The sequence below is a fragment of the Thermobia domestica genome, chromosome 11, assembly GCF_964235325.1.
Source record: "Thermobia domestica chromosome 11, izTheDome1.hap1.1, whole genome shotgun sequence".
In the NCBI taxonomy this organism is placed as follows: Eukaryota; Metazoa; Arthropoda; class Insecta; order Zygentoma; family Lepismatidae; genus Thermobia; species Thermobia domestica.
The window spans coordinates 266,873,568-266,889,930 of NC_137464.1; the positions used below are offsets into that span (position 1 = coordinate 266,873,568).

General features: G+C 36.9%; 1 protein-coding gene and 1 long non-coding RNA gene across 5 annotated transcripts in view; one reads left to right on the top strand and one right to left on the bottom strand.

Moving 5' to 3' along the window:
* Positions 1 to 16,363, top strand: part of LOC145665058 (ATP-sensitive inward rectifier potassium channel 12-like) — a 286,562-nt gene that overhangs the window by 91,668 nt on the left and 178,531 nt on the right. The window lies entirely within an intron of this gene.
* LOC145665062 (uncharacterized) overlaps positions 1 to 16,363 on the bottom strand; it is a 119,261-nt gene that overhangs the window by 28,479 nt on the left and 74,419 nt on the right. The gene's annotated exons all lie outside the window — the stretch shown is intronic.

Below are 16,363 nucleotides of genomic sequence, written 5' to 3' on the forward strand. Positions count from 1 at the left end.
TCGGGAGTCCGATATGGAATGATTAACTCGAAAATGAACATATACAGAAAGAATAATAATAATAAAATTTATTCATTATTTCAATTATCAGATAGGAGAGTATTGTATTTCTTCCTTACTTCGGGCGACTCCTCCTTCCACCCACGAATAAAATTACCCGTATACATGACAATAGGAAGGTATTTCGTTGAAAAATATGCTTTTTGTAGGATTATTTTAATTTCAGGCATATAGTCATTCTACTCCTTTTCATAATGTAATTAATATAGATGTATGCACAGTATAAATGTAATGTGTTAGAGATGTAATAAACTATTTCGTTGATAATTGTTTTTGGTAGAATCATTTGAATTTCAAGCATAACGTCATACTAAGGGGTTCCATAGTCTTGTGGTTAGAACTTTTGACTCCTGTTCGCGTGATTCTAGGTTCAATTCCCTACTAGAATACTCAAATCATTGGCGTTTGCTCATCGTTGTGAGGCAAGCTGGGGAGCCACGTGATTAAAAGACGTGACAGTCTATAGAATTAATATAAATGTATACACAGTACAAATGTTGTTTGACAGTAGTAAGGTATTTCGTTGATATGTATATACTATTTCTAGGATGTATACATTTCTTTGTATACGACTTTTATAATGTATAATGTATTCTTATAATCAAGAACGAAATTTTAAAATTATTATTATTATTATTAAGTATTCTGCCTTTTGGCCGGTCCTGGGACTGATGAGATTTTTTTCGTTTCTTCTTAATTTTCAGTTTGGACCTTGAAATATTTCTTCCATGTTTCTCGATTTTCAGCTTCTTCTTAATAATAATTAATTATTAATGCTTAATAATAATTAGGCATAACAATGTTAGAAAACTGGAATATTTTAACAGAGCAGTTGATTTCCACGAATGTCTAATAACAAATTTTACCACCCAAGTGAGATTTATACCACTTGACACTATGGTTCGGAACTCATGACTATCATATTTGTGTTACAAGGTTATTTTCTAAAGACAGCTGTTTATTAGTCCAAAATCTAAACTCAGCAATACAGCCCATAGGGGCCTGGACATGCCAGCTGGTAAACATTCACAACCTAGAAGATCGTGATCAGTGCAATGACATCAAACAATCCTTTCGTCTTTCTTGGCCAGAGATCGCTACCACTTTATTCGGATAGTTCTCCATTTCCTACTTTATCCTACTTTTTACAAATTTGTCTTTTTTTCCCCTCTGTCTTTCATTCCCATCATGCGATGGGTGGGCCATAGAAGGTGACGCCTTTTCTGTGGCCAGAGTGATCAAATTTGTCTAATTCAATATTGGTTTAAATAGTATTAGTTTTCAAGCTACATTTATGAGTTCTTTGACTAACTGAATAGTGCACGCCCCTTCTGGCTCACTCGCCACTATTTAACATTAAATTTCAGATGCCTCGATATACTTGCATAAGTTTATTATTTCTAAAATAAACATTACGTAAAAGGTTATTCAAATTGATATCAAGTTTTTCCGACATTTGTATATTACGCATATCTTTCTTAATTTGCATTACTCACATTACCCCAGAGAACGAACAAATTTTAGAGTTCTGGTTTGAACTTCTCTTACAATAATAAGCAAATATACGAGGAACAAATTTACCATTATTGACGATGCGGAGGGGAGGAGATTTTCTGGACTAGGAAGGAATGTGTGCGGGTGCAGAGCAGAGCAGAGGTCTGCACTGGCCGGAATTTTCAGTCCGGGCCCGGCCTGTGAATTTACAATGTGAGGCCCGACCCGAGTCCAAAATATGTCTTAGCATTTAGGCCCTAGCCCGGACTGAGCTCTGTGATAATCAAATGAGCCCGAAATAAGCCCGAATTGCAGAAACTTAATTATTAATGCAAAATTGTATTTTTATTTACAGCAATTCGAGGTTTGATTTTGCAGTTGTGTTTTAAAAGTCCTCCAGAAAGAACGGTGCAATTTGTATCGTTTTACACTATATTTACAAAGTTAGGCCCGAAAAAGTCCGAGAAATATGGTTGTATATTTAAAAATTCACAGCCCGAACCCAGGGGCGTCATTCAGGACGACAGGGAGAAGCATTTGCCCCCCTCCCGAGTTTGAGATTTATATAATTTTATCAATAGCATAGTAGTAAATCAGTGAAAAACGCGAAATTTTACATATATCAAGGGGTCTTGGCCCCCCAAGCCAAATCTGAAATGATGCTACTGCCCGAACCCCTCCCGGGCCCGAAGTGATACATTCTTTGTAGGCCCGAGCACGTGCAGACCTCTAGTGCAGAGGCGTTTCAAGTGGTGGGCGACTGCCCACGGCCTTGCATCTTGAGGGACCTCGCAAAGACCAACGAGCCTAAATCGATTTAGCACTCACTTTTGTCGATGCAACAATAGAAACAAATATGAATTCGGACTTAATTACAGAAAAACAATACGCTTCAAACTAACTTTTCATCTATTCGTATATATTAGATCGCTAGCATACGCGACAGGCGGCGTTTATTTTAAAATTGCAATAATGAATGTGTATAAGTCTTTATCGTTGAGATGAATTGTTTTCGATAAATTTTATTATAATTAGCAATTTTTAAAAAAGGGGGCAGGAAGGACTCGTAAACCTTATTCGCCTTCTGTGCAGATGGTATGGTAAAAATCAATACTGGATAATGAAAGTGTAAGTGTAAAGGCTAATATGGAACAGAGAAACAAAAGAGAACTTCTTCAGAAGGGAATTGGGAGGGGAGGGGATGAGAGTACAATGCTGTGACACTTAAAATGCGTCTTGATTTGTATACTTCAACAAACTTTTCTTATTAGATTAGTTTCATTTCAATTTCTAGTTTCTTACTCCGATTATTCAAAGTATTCAAATGTTCTCGGAGGGAGTGACCGCCCCTCCCTTTAATCCGTCCGTGGTGTCATTCAGTTTGGCTTTTCGCTACTAATTCAAAGTGCTTTCCGAAACAAGTTGTCTTCTTGTGACAGCAGGGGGTGGAAGAAACAAACAAACCGTGAAAGGAAGAAAGAAGAGGTTTTGGGCTCTTCCAGTCCAGACCATTCTAACCACTGAGAAGTGAGAATCACAAGGTGATTTTTCTGGTAAGAGCGTCCTTTTAAAAGCAGCTAACAAGCAAACAGATGGTCAGCCCTCTCCCCTCTGCAGCATACTTTTTATTCTCTGTTGCCAAACTTACTGAAGAATATATTGCAATTAATCTAACGCATGTAACGTAAATTGGAGACCGTGGTTGGATTTATATGGGTCTTGTGTATTTGTATTAAAAATTTCAAGTTATTACCTGCAATACTTTGTTAGAAATTACCATATTAAATTTTACATGTTATCAAATGGAGAGTTAGAAACCTAAGCGGAGATGGTAGAAGATCCCCTTAAGGGTAACTCAGTTTTTATGAAAACGCGATCGGTTTCATTGAATTCGCGGAGATTTTACGAAATATATTTTAGACAGAACCTTTTAAGGAGGACTAAATTAATTCCTTTACTTTTTATTTTAACTTTAAGCAATGGTGAACATCAGGACCGGCTCTACCTTGTAATGCAACACGTGCATTTGCACGGGGTGGTAAGTTTCGAGGTGTGACAAAATCTATCATAACTATAATATTTAAAATAAATATTTCTTGTTGGAAACAGACTTAATGATGATGCTAGTTAAATTTACTAAGCTGACCTTCTATTTGAATATGACTTCACAAATCTTGTCACATGGACAGTGCTAAAGTAAATGGTCAAACAAATCCCAGCATGAATTGTTTGATTGTTGTCAAATACAAGAAATCAATTCTCCAATAGTAGCGAACACCTGTTCCATTTAGTTAGTTATCACAGTATTGATATGAAAACTAGTCTTGCCTTTGTCACAAACAAGTTCCTTATCATTGAAGGTGGAAAGGAAGTTTTTTTAATTTTTTTTAACAGCTATAGAAGGAAAATCAAGAAATAAAGATAAAAGAACTAGTTGCACTGGGATTGCTAACTGATATATTGAGATTGAAACTCGATATTGAATTCTATAAAAGGATTACCATCTTTCCTCTGCAGGTGTGTTTGCTTTATCTTTCTTTAGCGTAATAGATTATTATTTGAAGAAAAAAAACAGACACAACGAGACTGTATTTGTAGCGTTTTGATCTTTCTGTTTGGGAGTGCTTTTTCTCTCCTCTTCGTTGTGCATGACGGGGTAGACTATTTAAAATCTTGGCTTTTAAAATTCTTTCTTTCTGGAGAAAGGGGCAGAAAATAATGCCATTGCACGGGGCGGCAATTTATCTAGTACCGGCCCTGGAGAACATAATCGTAAAGCCTAAAAGAAAACATGCGCCGTGTAGTGTCATTTTTTGATATCGTAATGAAAAATCATATATCATTATCGCATACGTAGATGTGGAAATTCCCAACTCGAAGTTGAATTTACACCCTTCCGTTCGATCGATTGCAATCCCAAATTTCAAAATCCTTAAAGAAAAGCATACGATGTGTTGCATTAAAATCGAATAACTTTTACGAAAGTAATCGTGAAAAATAGTTTAGTTACACTGTAATATAGTGTATATATAGGAACCTTGAACTTGAAGTTGAGCCTTGCCTTTTATATTCGCTAATTCTTCAAAGATTTCAATTCCAACGAAGAGGCTTTTTAGGTAAACTTAAATGGGAGTACATCACGTTTCATTTAATTCAATAAATTTTAAGACGGTAATCATGGAACTGACAAGCACACAAATGGAGAATGAGTTGAATAGGCAAACTTACATTAGCCTCAATTATTGTTGTAAATAAAAAAAATAACATAATGTTACACAGTACGTATTGACGTACACTGCAATTAAGTGACCTTGTTTATATATGATGAAGATGTGTAATTTCCCAAAGCGAACTCGTTTACCTGCTGATTTATCTTCTTCTAAGAAGATAGGTGTGACACATGTTCTTAATATGGGAGACCCGGGTTCGATTCCCGGTGGGAGCTCATGTGGTTCGGATTCCACGTTAATCGGTAGGTCCACGTCTCATATAGCCTCGCTGCTGAACGGGACGTTAAACTCAAAATCAACTCAACTCATCATGTTCTTAATATCGATTTGCCATTGAGTTAGAAATTCCAAAGACATTCAATGAAAGATTATTGAATATAAAAGTACAATGTTCACTTGTTTGTTGGGGATAAAGCTAAATATTTGACTTCGTGAAATATACATATAAAGGTAATACTAGTGTTGTTAGATTGACTGGAACTTCTAGTATTGTACGTTCGTTATTTCATACAATAACTTTAGAAGTGAGTTTTTAATTTTCTTTCTTTTCGAATTCTTCTAGATAGCTATAGCGATTATCTTGGTAGATTTCGTTAATTAAGTCAATCCGTTAACATCTTAATGAGTAACGGTGACTCTCCATATTCCGTTTAAAATGTCTAACGTTCCCTAGCTTCTATGCAACCTGCACAGTAGCAAAGATATGTTGGTTGCCTATAATTAAAGGATATGCAACTTTTCACACTGCAATTATCTCGACAAAGTTCGTTAATGGAGTCAATCCGTTAACATCTTAACGGGTAACGATGAGTTTAACGTTCGCTCTCCATATCCCACTTTAAACAAAGCTACTAGAAGTTAGACATCTTGCCGTTAGATGCCAGTAAACATCCTCCAGTGGTTGACATCTACCGGACAAAACTGAAACTTCTAATGTGTGATCTTTTTAAAAGTCTAGCAAAGTTTATTGTAGTTATAATTAATAACATGTGACACTACGGTAGACCTTCAAACTACAGTATTACTTCCGTTACAATAGAAGTATAAGGGCGGATATGGGAAGGGGGCGCTTACCTCTGGTGCGTGGGGTTCCTGGTTCGATCCCCGGCCAAGTAAGCTTGTGGTACACAGTATTGTGTCTGTGAGGTTTCTCGGGATACTCCCGTTTCCTCCCATTTTTTCATTCCACCAATTCTTCCATCGTCGTTTACATGCCTTAATCATCCATCTTCCTTAGGCGAAAGAGCATAAGTGTGGGACGTTAAACTGAAAAAAAGACCGGAGATGGGATATCTTCTTGAACGCTGAATTTACAAGAAAAAAAAATCCGTACCTATTTACGTTTTTGCTCTACAGGGATCAGAACTGAAACCGGAACTTGGCAGATTTTTTACAGTTTCCGGTTATTTTAGAAAGATAAGAGCGGATCCGCCTAGGTAAATCCTATTGTTATGATATTAAATCCATATACAAATAACAGTTTCTCGTTATCTATTAGGAAAAAAAAATACAATTTATCTCTATGGCGATTAATGTCTATGATTTCCGTTAGGGATGCGCACGAGATGAGTCGAGACAGGATTTTCCTGACAAAATTCAAGTAGAGACACGGCTCTTCCATATACATTTTTCGAGTCAAGACATCACTTTTACAGCACATTTTCGAGACGAGACAACCACAAATTTTGTCTCGTGCGCATCCCTAACTTCCATTGTAATTAAAGTTATAGAGGTGGAGATAAAATCTATTCTTGGGTACCTTAAACCATATAGTAAGTCATTTCTGGGTATCTCTTCCAGAATTTTCTCTGTGGTCATCAATATTGAAACCAGAAATGATAGTCGACAACAACTTCTGATTTTGTAGGTGGACAACCGGAGGCTGTTCTTGAGACGCTGATTATTATTATTTATCAAACAGCTGTAACGTTGCTTATTATTACCGTTCTTGTTCTATAATGATCAACATTCAAACTGCTGGAAAAATGATTGATTTCTACTAGTTTCGGTTTGAACAGAGGGTTAGTAGAAGAGATAGAACCCATCTTTTGGGTTCTTACTCGATTTCGGGGGAAAAATCTTGCTAGTGTCTTCGTTTCTGCTCTGATATCTGTCAATGGACGGACAGACAAAACCATTCTATAAGATGGTTGGTTGATTTGGATTTTAGCGTCTTTTTCAGCACTGAGGCTATATAAGACAGCAGGGACGCACTCACTGGAGAGTCCACTCGATCCGGGACCCTCCAAAAACTTAGTACATTTGTTATGAACATTATTTCTGGCTTTTCTGTACAGGAGTTGCCACCTCTTAGTTCAGGTGTTGCCCAATTGCGTAGCAATGCTGAATCGACACAGAATATGCGTTGCCTCCTCCGGAATCGAACCCCAAGATATGACACTAAAGAAATTGTTATTACACGTGACTAAGTACTTTAGAAACAGTCTTCGCAGCCAATATCTGTTCCTTGTTCATTAATAATCTGATTTTTAACAAACATGAAGCAATTATCTATTGCTTCTTCAACTTTGAACTTATTTACTGAAAAAAAAAAACCGGTCACGTGAAAGGACTTTAGTTTCATCTTTGGAAAGTACATTAGTTATAGTTGACAACGTTGTCATCAGAAGGGGGAAAACTGGAAAACAGCCAGGGAAAATATACCTTTGCAGAGATTGAGTGACAGGGCTGAAGGAAGACCTCTCCTGTTGACGTCACTTCCTCTAGTTAGGAAGTGGGAAGGAGGGGAATATTTAAGACACGGAGGACAATGCCCCCACTGAAAACAACTTATCTCTCTATGATATTCTTTGCCTAACAATGACGTCCTCCATTTGCAGGAAAACAAAACAACTTGAATTTGTTAACAAAATGTAAATAATCGTTATGGTTTAAAATACATTGGCAACACTTCTATTTTGTGGTGTGAAAGAAATCCCCAAAGGGAAAGATCAAGGAACAAAAGATTAGAGAAATATTTGATCAGTTATTATTAGAAATGGCAAAAGTTCGTTTCAACGTTCAACAATAACATCCAAAAGTCATAAATTGTGAGAAATACATATTTTTTCTTATGACTTCTATTATACGGAAGCACTGACGCCCCCACATCTGCTGCGGCAAATGTAATATATGCTTCTTCAACATCTGCTGTCTGTCAACAATGGAGCATTTACATGACAGATTATTGTTATTACATTTGATTCATCTTATGCGAGAGGAATTAATAGCGAATATTTCTAATTTTATGTCTTTCAAGTAATTTTGGTGCAGATTCAGCATATCCTAGCATAAAAATGGGAAATTTACGGATAAAACGTAATATTGTAGAAAGGAAGAATAATGTCTATTGAACTCATCTATGCAAGTGGTAAAGCTATAGCTGTAGTAATAACACAGTAAGCAACACAGGAAACGTAAATGGTTATATGTGTATCCTTAAGTACATAATATGCACTTGACTAAGTTGTTTTAAGGCCCAGTGACTTGAAACGAAGACTCATAATAAAATTCTATATGAAGCAACAAGTAAGTGTTAGAATAAGGGAAGAGATGACAGAGGAGAGTGCAATTTGAAGGGGAGTTTGACAGAGATGTTGTCTGTCGCCGACATTATTTAACGTCTATGAAGAAGAGACAATGAAGAAGAGCTTATTATAACGAAGACATTATTTCGGTGTGAAATAAAAAAAAAAATACATGAATAGCGTTTGCAGATGATTTGGCGCTTGTTGAAAAAACTAATAAGATGTTAGAAACCTTGAGGAAAAGCTACCAAGAATAGGAAATTAAAATAAATATTGGAAAGACAAAAGCCATGGTGATTGAAATGAAGCGATTGGTGTCAAATATACAAATAGCAAGGGACAAAATAGAACAGGTGACTAGTTTTCGATACCTGGATAGTATTATTAGTGAAAACATGAAGGCCGAGCATAAACAACGATAGGAACGGCGAAAGAAGTTTTTAGGAGGAAGAAAAGTTTGTTTTGTGGGTCTTTGAATAATAATAACAACAAAAATGCAGACTCAGGAAAAGTTTCGTATTGAGTGTTGGGAATTGTACTCTACGGAGCAAAACCAGGGTCACTGCGCAAAAGCGAGAAAATAGACTAGAGGCTTACGAAATATGGGTGTGGAGAAGACTAGAGACAATCAGCTTGGTCAAAGGAAAACGAATGCAGAATGTTAGAAATAGTACCAAAAAAAGAACCATTTTAGATGTAAGTAAAAGAGGAATCGAAACTTGTTAGAACCAGCTGTATCATGAAGGAACGTAATAGAAGATACGGTGGCAGGAAAAAAATGAAAATGAAATGAAATCTTTCAGTTTTAACGTCCCACAGTTATGCCGGTGAAGCTAAAGGAGACGGTGATGATGAGTAATGAATGAAATGGTGGAATGAAGAAAGTGGGAGGAAACGGGAGAACCCCGAGGAAACCCACGCACACGGTGTTTGTCCACTACAAAGTTCACTTGGCGGGGGCTGGGATCGAACCAGGGACCCCTATCACCAGAGGTGAACGCTCTACCACTGAGCCACCGCGGCCCCTGTGGTATGAAAAAGAGGGAGGAGGTTAAAGATGCTACAACGGTATTAAAACAAAATTGATACACGAAGACGAAGAAGTTCTCAGATGTACAAGAAAGCTTCCCAGCTTGCGGCAAGCGACCTACCAGAAATGGTGGAATACCTATGATGATGATGATGGTGATTATATAACTTGAAGTAGCACCCGAACCTACGTCTGAACTCTCTCTGCTACTTCCTTGGCATAGCTCTCTGAGGATCAGGACCATGCGTTTCTCAATGCATTGTGAAACAAATCTCCCCGTGCAAGAGTGCCTAGCAAAATTATAATCCGCTAAACAAACGACTTTTTTTAAGGCATGAGAAGATAAATTTTGCTAATAAAATACCATTTTGTAGGCGCAATACGTATTCTGTGGTATTCTCAATATGCACAATGCTTATCTTTACTAATATATAATAGAACATGCGTATGTGTGTTTCTGTCATCAAATTTTCTCATAGAAAGAAGTCACCTGAAGTCACCAGATCTCATCGCGTACGAAGCCGTTTTCTCGACTTTCGATTAGAGGGGAACGTTCTAAAGGATCAAAAAGTATAGAATGTCAGAAGCCCTTCTAGATAGACAATTTAAAGTACTCTGCTGTATTGCTGGTTGCATACTACTCATACACTGAAAAGATCTTACACTCTGTATTTTCGTTTATTCATTTAAATGTTTTTAAAAGGCAATATGTAGCTTAAGTAAAAAGATCATATTTTAAAGGTTGCGATTGGACAAATACGAGTAGTTCCTACGTTAAAAAAGGAAAAACACTTTTATATATAACCTACCGTATATTAGAAGTTCCTAATTGATGTGCCGCGAAATTTTAGATTTTGGAAATAAATTTTAAGTTATCCAGAAGGCCTATAACTTTAAACTTCGTACGAAACGTTTTTTAACGATCAATTTTTTCTTGCGGCAGACTATCCTAGTTAATGCTTTTTACGGTAGCAACGATATAGAATTGTAACTCAGCGCAAGCTAAGTGTGTACGATACCAACTGTAAAATTATTTTACAATTATAGGTTAATGAGGACATCGGCGCCAAGGTTAATTACGAAAATTGTTTTAAAGTGTCTCCAATATTGTATTACGTAATGTCAAAGAAGATAAAACAATCAGAGCTGTTTCTTGAAAGAAGTTTAAATGTAAAATAATTGAAGAAAATTAAAGGTTTGCGTACGTTACACATATCAAAACATAGTACATCATATTAATGGGGAAAGCTAAGTTTTAGTGGCAACGTGAAATGCGCAGGTTGTAAATTTCTGTGAAGCAATTGTCATTAGTTAGGAAGGAAGGTGCGACTGATAAAGACAACACAAAGGCATAGGAAACATGTCAATTTTTAAGATAAACTCAACAAATGAACAGTTAATATGCTACTTTAGCAAAACAAATTGCGAGGAAATTAGAAGAAGCTTAATGGAGTAAAACCGTTGTCGATGAGCTCCACTCGACTTCTCTTGGATGTCCAAGAGAGTCACTCCCAGGACGCAAAGGAGAGGGTAGAGACAATTGGTCATCCACCATGAATTTTAGTAATACATGAAAACTAATATACTAATTTTAAAAGACGTGAAATTCTTTTAGTTGGTGGAGAACCTCCCCCCTCTCTGAAATCTGAAATGATACTGCTGTAGGAACGTCCAGATCTTTATTTTATTTATTTATTTATTTTAGTACACCCTTTGGAAATTTGTATGTAAGCAAATGTCTGTGACTTCTTGCGGGATCCTTGAGGGACATTTTCGCCACTTCACCGGATAATGACAGAATGACTTCTGGGCATCCAAATATGGTCCCGTATCAGGCATATCCCATTGAAATCCAAAATATCAGGCATATCCCATTGAAATCCAAAATATCAGGCATATCCCATTGACATCCAAAATATCAGGCATATCCCATTGAAATCCAAAATATCAGGCATATCCCATTGAAATCCAAAATATCAGGCATATCCCATTGAAATCCAAAATATCAGGCATATCCCATTGAAATCCAAAATATCAGGCATATCCCATTGAAATCCAAAATATCAGGCATATCCCATTGAAATCCAAAATACCCATTCTCTTCGAAGTGTCTACTCTTAGGCTGAATATTCTGAGAGGTTATGGGATCTGTGAGACGTCCGTGGTGATGTTGTGCATAGAAGAGTCTCACTTGTCAGTTATTAAGATTGAAGCCGGTTGCGGGTGAGTTCTAAAGCATGACTTTCGAAGTCTCTAATCGAGACGGAACTTGAAGAAACTAAAAGTCAAAATATTTAAAAGAGTGATTTTATTCCTTGTAAAAGTAAAGCATCAATTCTCATGGCTGAAAATAGCATGAAAATTCCCGAAAAAGACAAATTTATGGAGCAAAGAAGGAAAACCAAACGAATGAATTCAGGAAACGTGAGACAGAACTCGACAATATCTTCGCATCAGCAGACAGTTGCAGATGGTAGATTTCAACGTCTTAGATGACCGGGAGACGACGTTCGAATAAATAAAAAGTGAATAAGGGACAAGTTGAGAGACATCTGGGAAGGCCAAAAAATAATTTCCGAGTTTTCTTGTTCTTGCCTAACTATACAACACCTAGGTTATGAAGGAAAGGGCTGTAGTGTGAATCCAATACAATTAGCGGGTACACAAACCCTCACGCAAGATCGATACTCATCATATAGACGTTTCCCACAACACTCTTGCCTTCAAGAGGCCAAAGAATTAGGTGGGAAGCTAATACAGTATAAAACTGAATTGTAGGTTGTAAGGAATAACTCACTGCTGAAAGCAGTTAGTATGGCATATGATCTATTTTGCGAGCTTCTGTTTCTGCGGCAATAAACTTTGGAGTTCCTTAAGCCATGGAAATAGTTATTTGATATTGACCTAGCACTTCATTTGAGGCTTGTATGAAATCTTTGTGTAGAAACTGATAGCCCAAATATTACGTGGTTGTCACTTTTAGCAGTCTGTAACGAAGCCAAACTACTTGTTCCATCAACAGGATACACTTTCATGGAAATTGAAACAGCCAGCTCAAAAGTGTGCAATCTTAAAAAAAAATAAAAATAAAAATAAAAAATAAAATAAAATAAAAAAAATAAAAAATAAAAAAAACAAGGAAGCATCTACATGTTATAAGCTTCCGAGTTCTTTCTCAATCATAAACCTACTTTTTGTCCATTTTTAAAACAGACTATTTCTATTTAATTCCCGAATTTAGTTTTTATACTTTGTTTCATTTATGCATATTATTCTTATTACATCGGTGTACAGCTGTCTAAATTTTGTTCGAACTGGTTAAAAAAAATACAATAAACAACATATTCTAAGAAATATGAATACAATTTAAACAACTTTGCATTGGAGATAACAACAATTGGAACAATAAAGTAGGCCTATATATAAAAAATAAAATATCTTGTGTTCCCGAGCAGAGGTAGAATAATACCATTCTTGCTTCGCAATCGAGAGTTCCCGATTCGAATCTCGTATTCGGACATTTTGACTAAGTTTCTCCAGAGTTTACTCCAGTTCTACCAGAAGAATATCGGCTGGAATCTTTATATAAAGGTCCTACCCGACTTTCTTTTCCATTGTTGCTATTATTATTATTATTATTATTAGTTGTTGAACATTCGAGTGTCAATAACCTTACAGACTATATCTGGAAGAGTGTTAAATAAATAAATAAATAAAGGAAAATAATATTAAACAAACTGCAAGTAATAATGGGTCGCGCTAATTACGATGTTGATGAATTAACTTATGTACATATCAAGATTAGAGTCCCTCATATGTAATTTAAAGACGAATGCGTAATACTCTACAACAGAGACATACGCAGGGAAGTCCAAAGAGTTTCGGCGAGGTCCAAATTTGAAATGAGGATAAATTACATTAGAATTTGTAAAATTATCCCTAAAATTAGACTAAATTTACAGAAAAGTCTGGATTTCGGGGAGGGGGTGCAGACTTCCAGAACCCATCCCTTGTATACGTCCCTACTCTACAAACACCGTAGGGAACGCAGTGGCTCGATGGTAGAGCGTTCATCTCCAGTGCTTGGGGTCCCTGGTTCGATACCAGCTCGCGTCGTGTGGACTTTGTGGTGGACAAACACCTTGCTCGTGGGTTTTTTCGGGGTTCTCCCGTTTCCTTCCCCGCTCTCCATTCCACCATTTCATTCATTTCTCATCATCACAGTCTCCTTTAGCCTAGCCGGCATAACCGTGGGACGTAAAACCGAAAGATTTCTACAAACACGATAGAATAAGAAGCACTTTACAACCAAGATTCAGGATTAACAAATACCCCATATAACAACATAAGAGATATTTTGTGTTATACGTAGATTCGGTACTCGTCGAACAATATTTGGACACTTGTCTGGTTCATAACGCTTTAATTCACATCGAGGGTATGAATTTTACTACTGTACATGTGGGTTTGAGATAGTCTATTCCTAGACTACAAATTGAAAGGACTGAAGTCAAATAGACGTCGGACCATTCCACGTTACTTCTGCGGCCAATGAAATGTTGTGAGAAATTTTTAACCATCCAATCACATCAGGTTTGATTCTCATACAAAATAATGAACATTCTACAGTTAATTTTAATTTTTCCCCCTATAATTCAGTACTTTCTCAATCATAATAAGCTGTAATCGTATGGACGTGAAGTAAATTCGATTAGGCGGCTTTGTTCTTGGCCACACTTTCTTTCCTCTATGTTAACATATTTTCATTCTTGACCACTTTTGTGGCTACATCTTCTTGAGGAATCTGACAAAATGTGAGAGTCTGAGTGAACGAAAGCAAACTAAGGCCTGTGACAAACATCTTGGCATTTCAGCTAAACGAGTAAAATACAAGCTCTGGCGTGACGTTGCCAAGTGGTAAAGGGGTGTGGCTATGGGTAAGTAGACAAACTACAGCGCGATCAGGTGACAGGGGGTAGACGTGGATGTGTGCAAAATAAACGTGGCAATACCGTTGGCATCTCATTTGCTAGCAGCATTTAAAGGGAACTTGGAGCGCCGCCTTCAAATGCCAAGATGTTTGTCACGCCGTTAAGTAACACAAAGAGTTAGGTAGGCACCGCAAATGCTGGGAATAGCACTATTTAAAGTTAATGGGACTACAATGGGAATGGCATGTAAGGTGTCAAATAGTTTATATAGTGAGTAATTTCATTCCTTAGAGACCATTACATGATAAAGACACTTTCCTGCGTTATTTGTACGCCATTTCTTTAGTTACAGGTAAGGCACCTGCAACTATTTTAATCACGCTTCACTCTAGCCATAGGAGCTAAATACACGGTCCTGATTAGTTGAAGTTATCCGTTTCTCGCCGTGTAGCATACATATAGCACAAATCAAACGCCTCGCCGCGGAGCATGCTAACGAACGGGTTAGTAATGAAAATCGCTTTTGGTGTGGGTTCAAACCCGGTTCAAGAAAAGTTTTTTTTTAATTTTCATAATACTTTTTCATTAAAATAAGATAAAAATAGTACTCATTTGCAATGTAATATATAAAAAATTATTTACTTACGTTACGAAACATAGCTCAGCGAGCAAAGGAGGTTAGAAGCCCGGCAGGGCTCGTTTTCTTTCACCTTGACCCCCATGATAATACCACGTGACATTATGTCACACTCGGGTGGTGCAACTTTGATGTAAATCTAACCTCACCCGCTTCCTTGTGACCAATTTAAAACAGTTGGCTAGGATAGGGCGTGAAAATAAATATGCAAGGCATCTGCATAAATAAATTCTTCGATAGCCCTCTTCGTTTGTGAATTAGTAGATTTTACCTGTAAGCTTCTAAATATTGACACACAGATTTTTAATATACTTGTACACTTTAATATGATTTACGAAAAGGGAACATTGCAGACCTGATCCACATTTGTTTTGCAACAATGACAAAATACTAGCAACTCCATCCAATTTGGAATATATTCTCTGTTTTCCTTATGCCTACACTCTATCTTGTGTGGTCACTCTCTCTATTTTTTTAAATAACTAAAAAAGAAAAAAAGTGATGAGATTGCTATACTTAATGGATTCTAGCGAAGGCCATGGAGTTCTGGCAACAGCCTTTTAATCCCCGTAGCAAAAACCTTCAATGCCACAAGTGGGTAATTGCAGTAGAGTACCCAGTTAACTTACTCTGCCGCCGGAAAGAAAAAGAAAGAAATGTTCTTCTCTTGTGGAAATGAGGAATAATAAATATGGTTTTGCAACCACTGAATAAATGAATTGACTCGTAGCCAATTGTGTTGGCGTATAACAATGCTCAGTGAATAATGTTAATCATAGCTTAAGAGCATTTTTCCCCCCTTAAGACGAATTGATGCTGAAGATAATTACAAGAGTGGTGAAATGCAGTGATAAATGGCGATGAGACGGTGGATTTGATGACTGTCCACCTGCAGTGCTCTGTTAACTTATTACATAACCCAAACCTCTTGTTACTTCCCCTCAAAATACTGCAATTGTTTGGATGACACTTAAAAATAACGAAGATTTAAGGGATTTCACAAGTGAAGACAAGAGTAGAAAGTGCAACGAAATGCTCACTTATTCGAGTTATTTCTTTTTTTTCTCTCTCTTTCTTTTTTTATGAAGTAACTTTGTTGCAGTGCAGCAGATAAAAACAGGTGGCGAGTATGACGTCACAAAGTTGGAGCAACTGAAGCGTCCATTTTTGGTGCTAAACGAAAATAATAGTATATCATATTCCGTCAGAAATGGATTTTTTTCCTTTTATCTGAATGACAACAAACTATACCATTTCAACATGGAAATTTAACACAAATCCAGTAGTCGAGGCAAGTGTTGAGTGACTACGAGACGAGACGGGCTACAAGACAGAGCTCATCCAATAGAAACGTATATTTTTCAAGACGAGAAAGCACTTTCATTATACCTTTTGAGAAAAGACAGACCCAAACCTACAGTCTTGGGCAGCACTATAGTGACCAGTGTGACCAC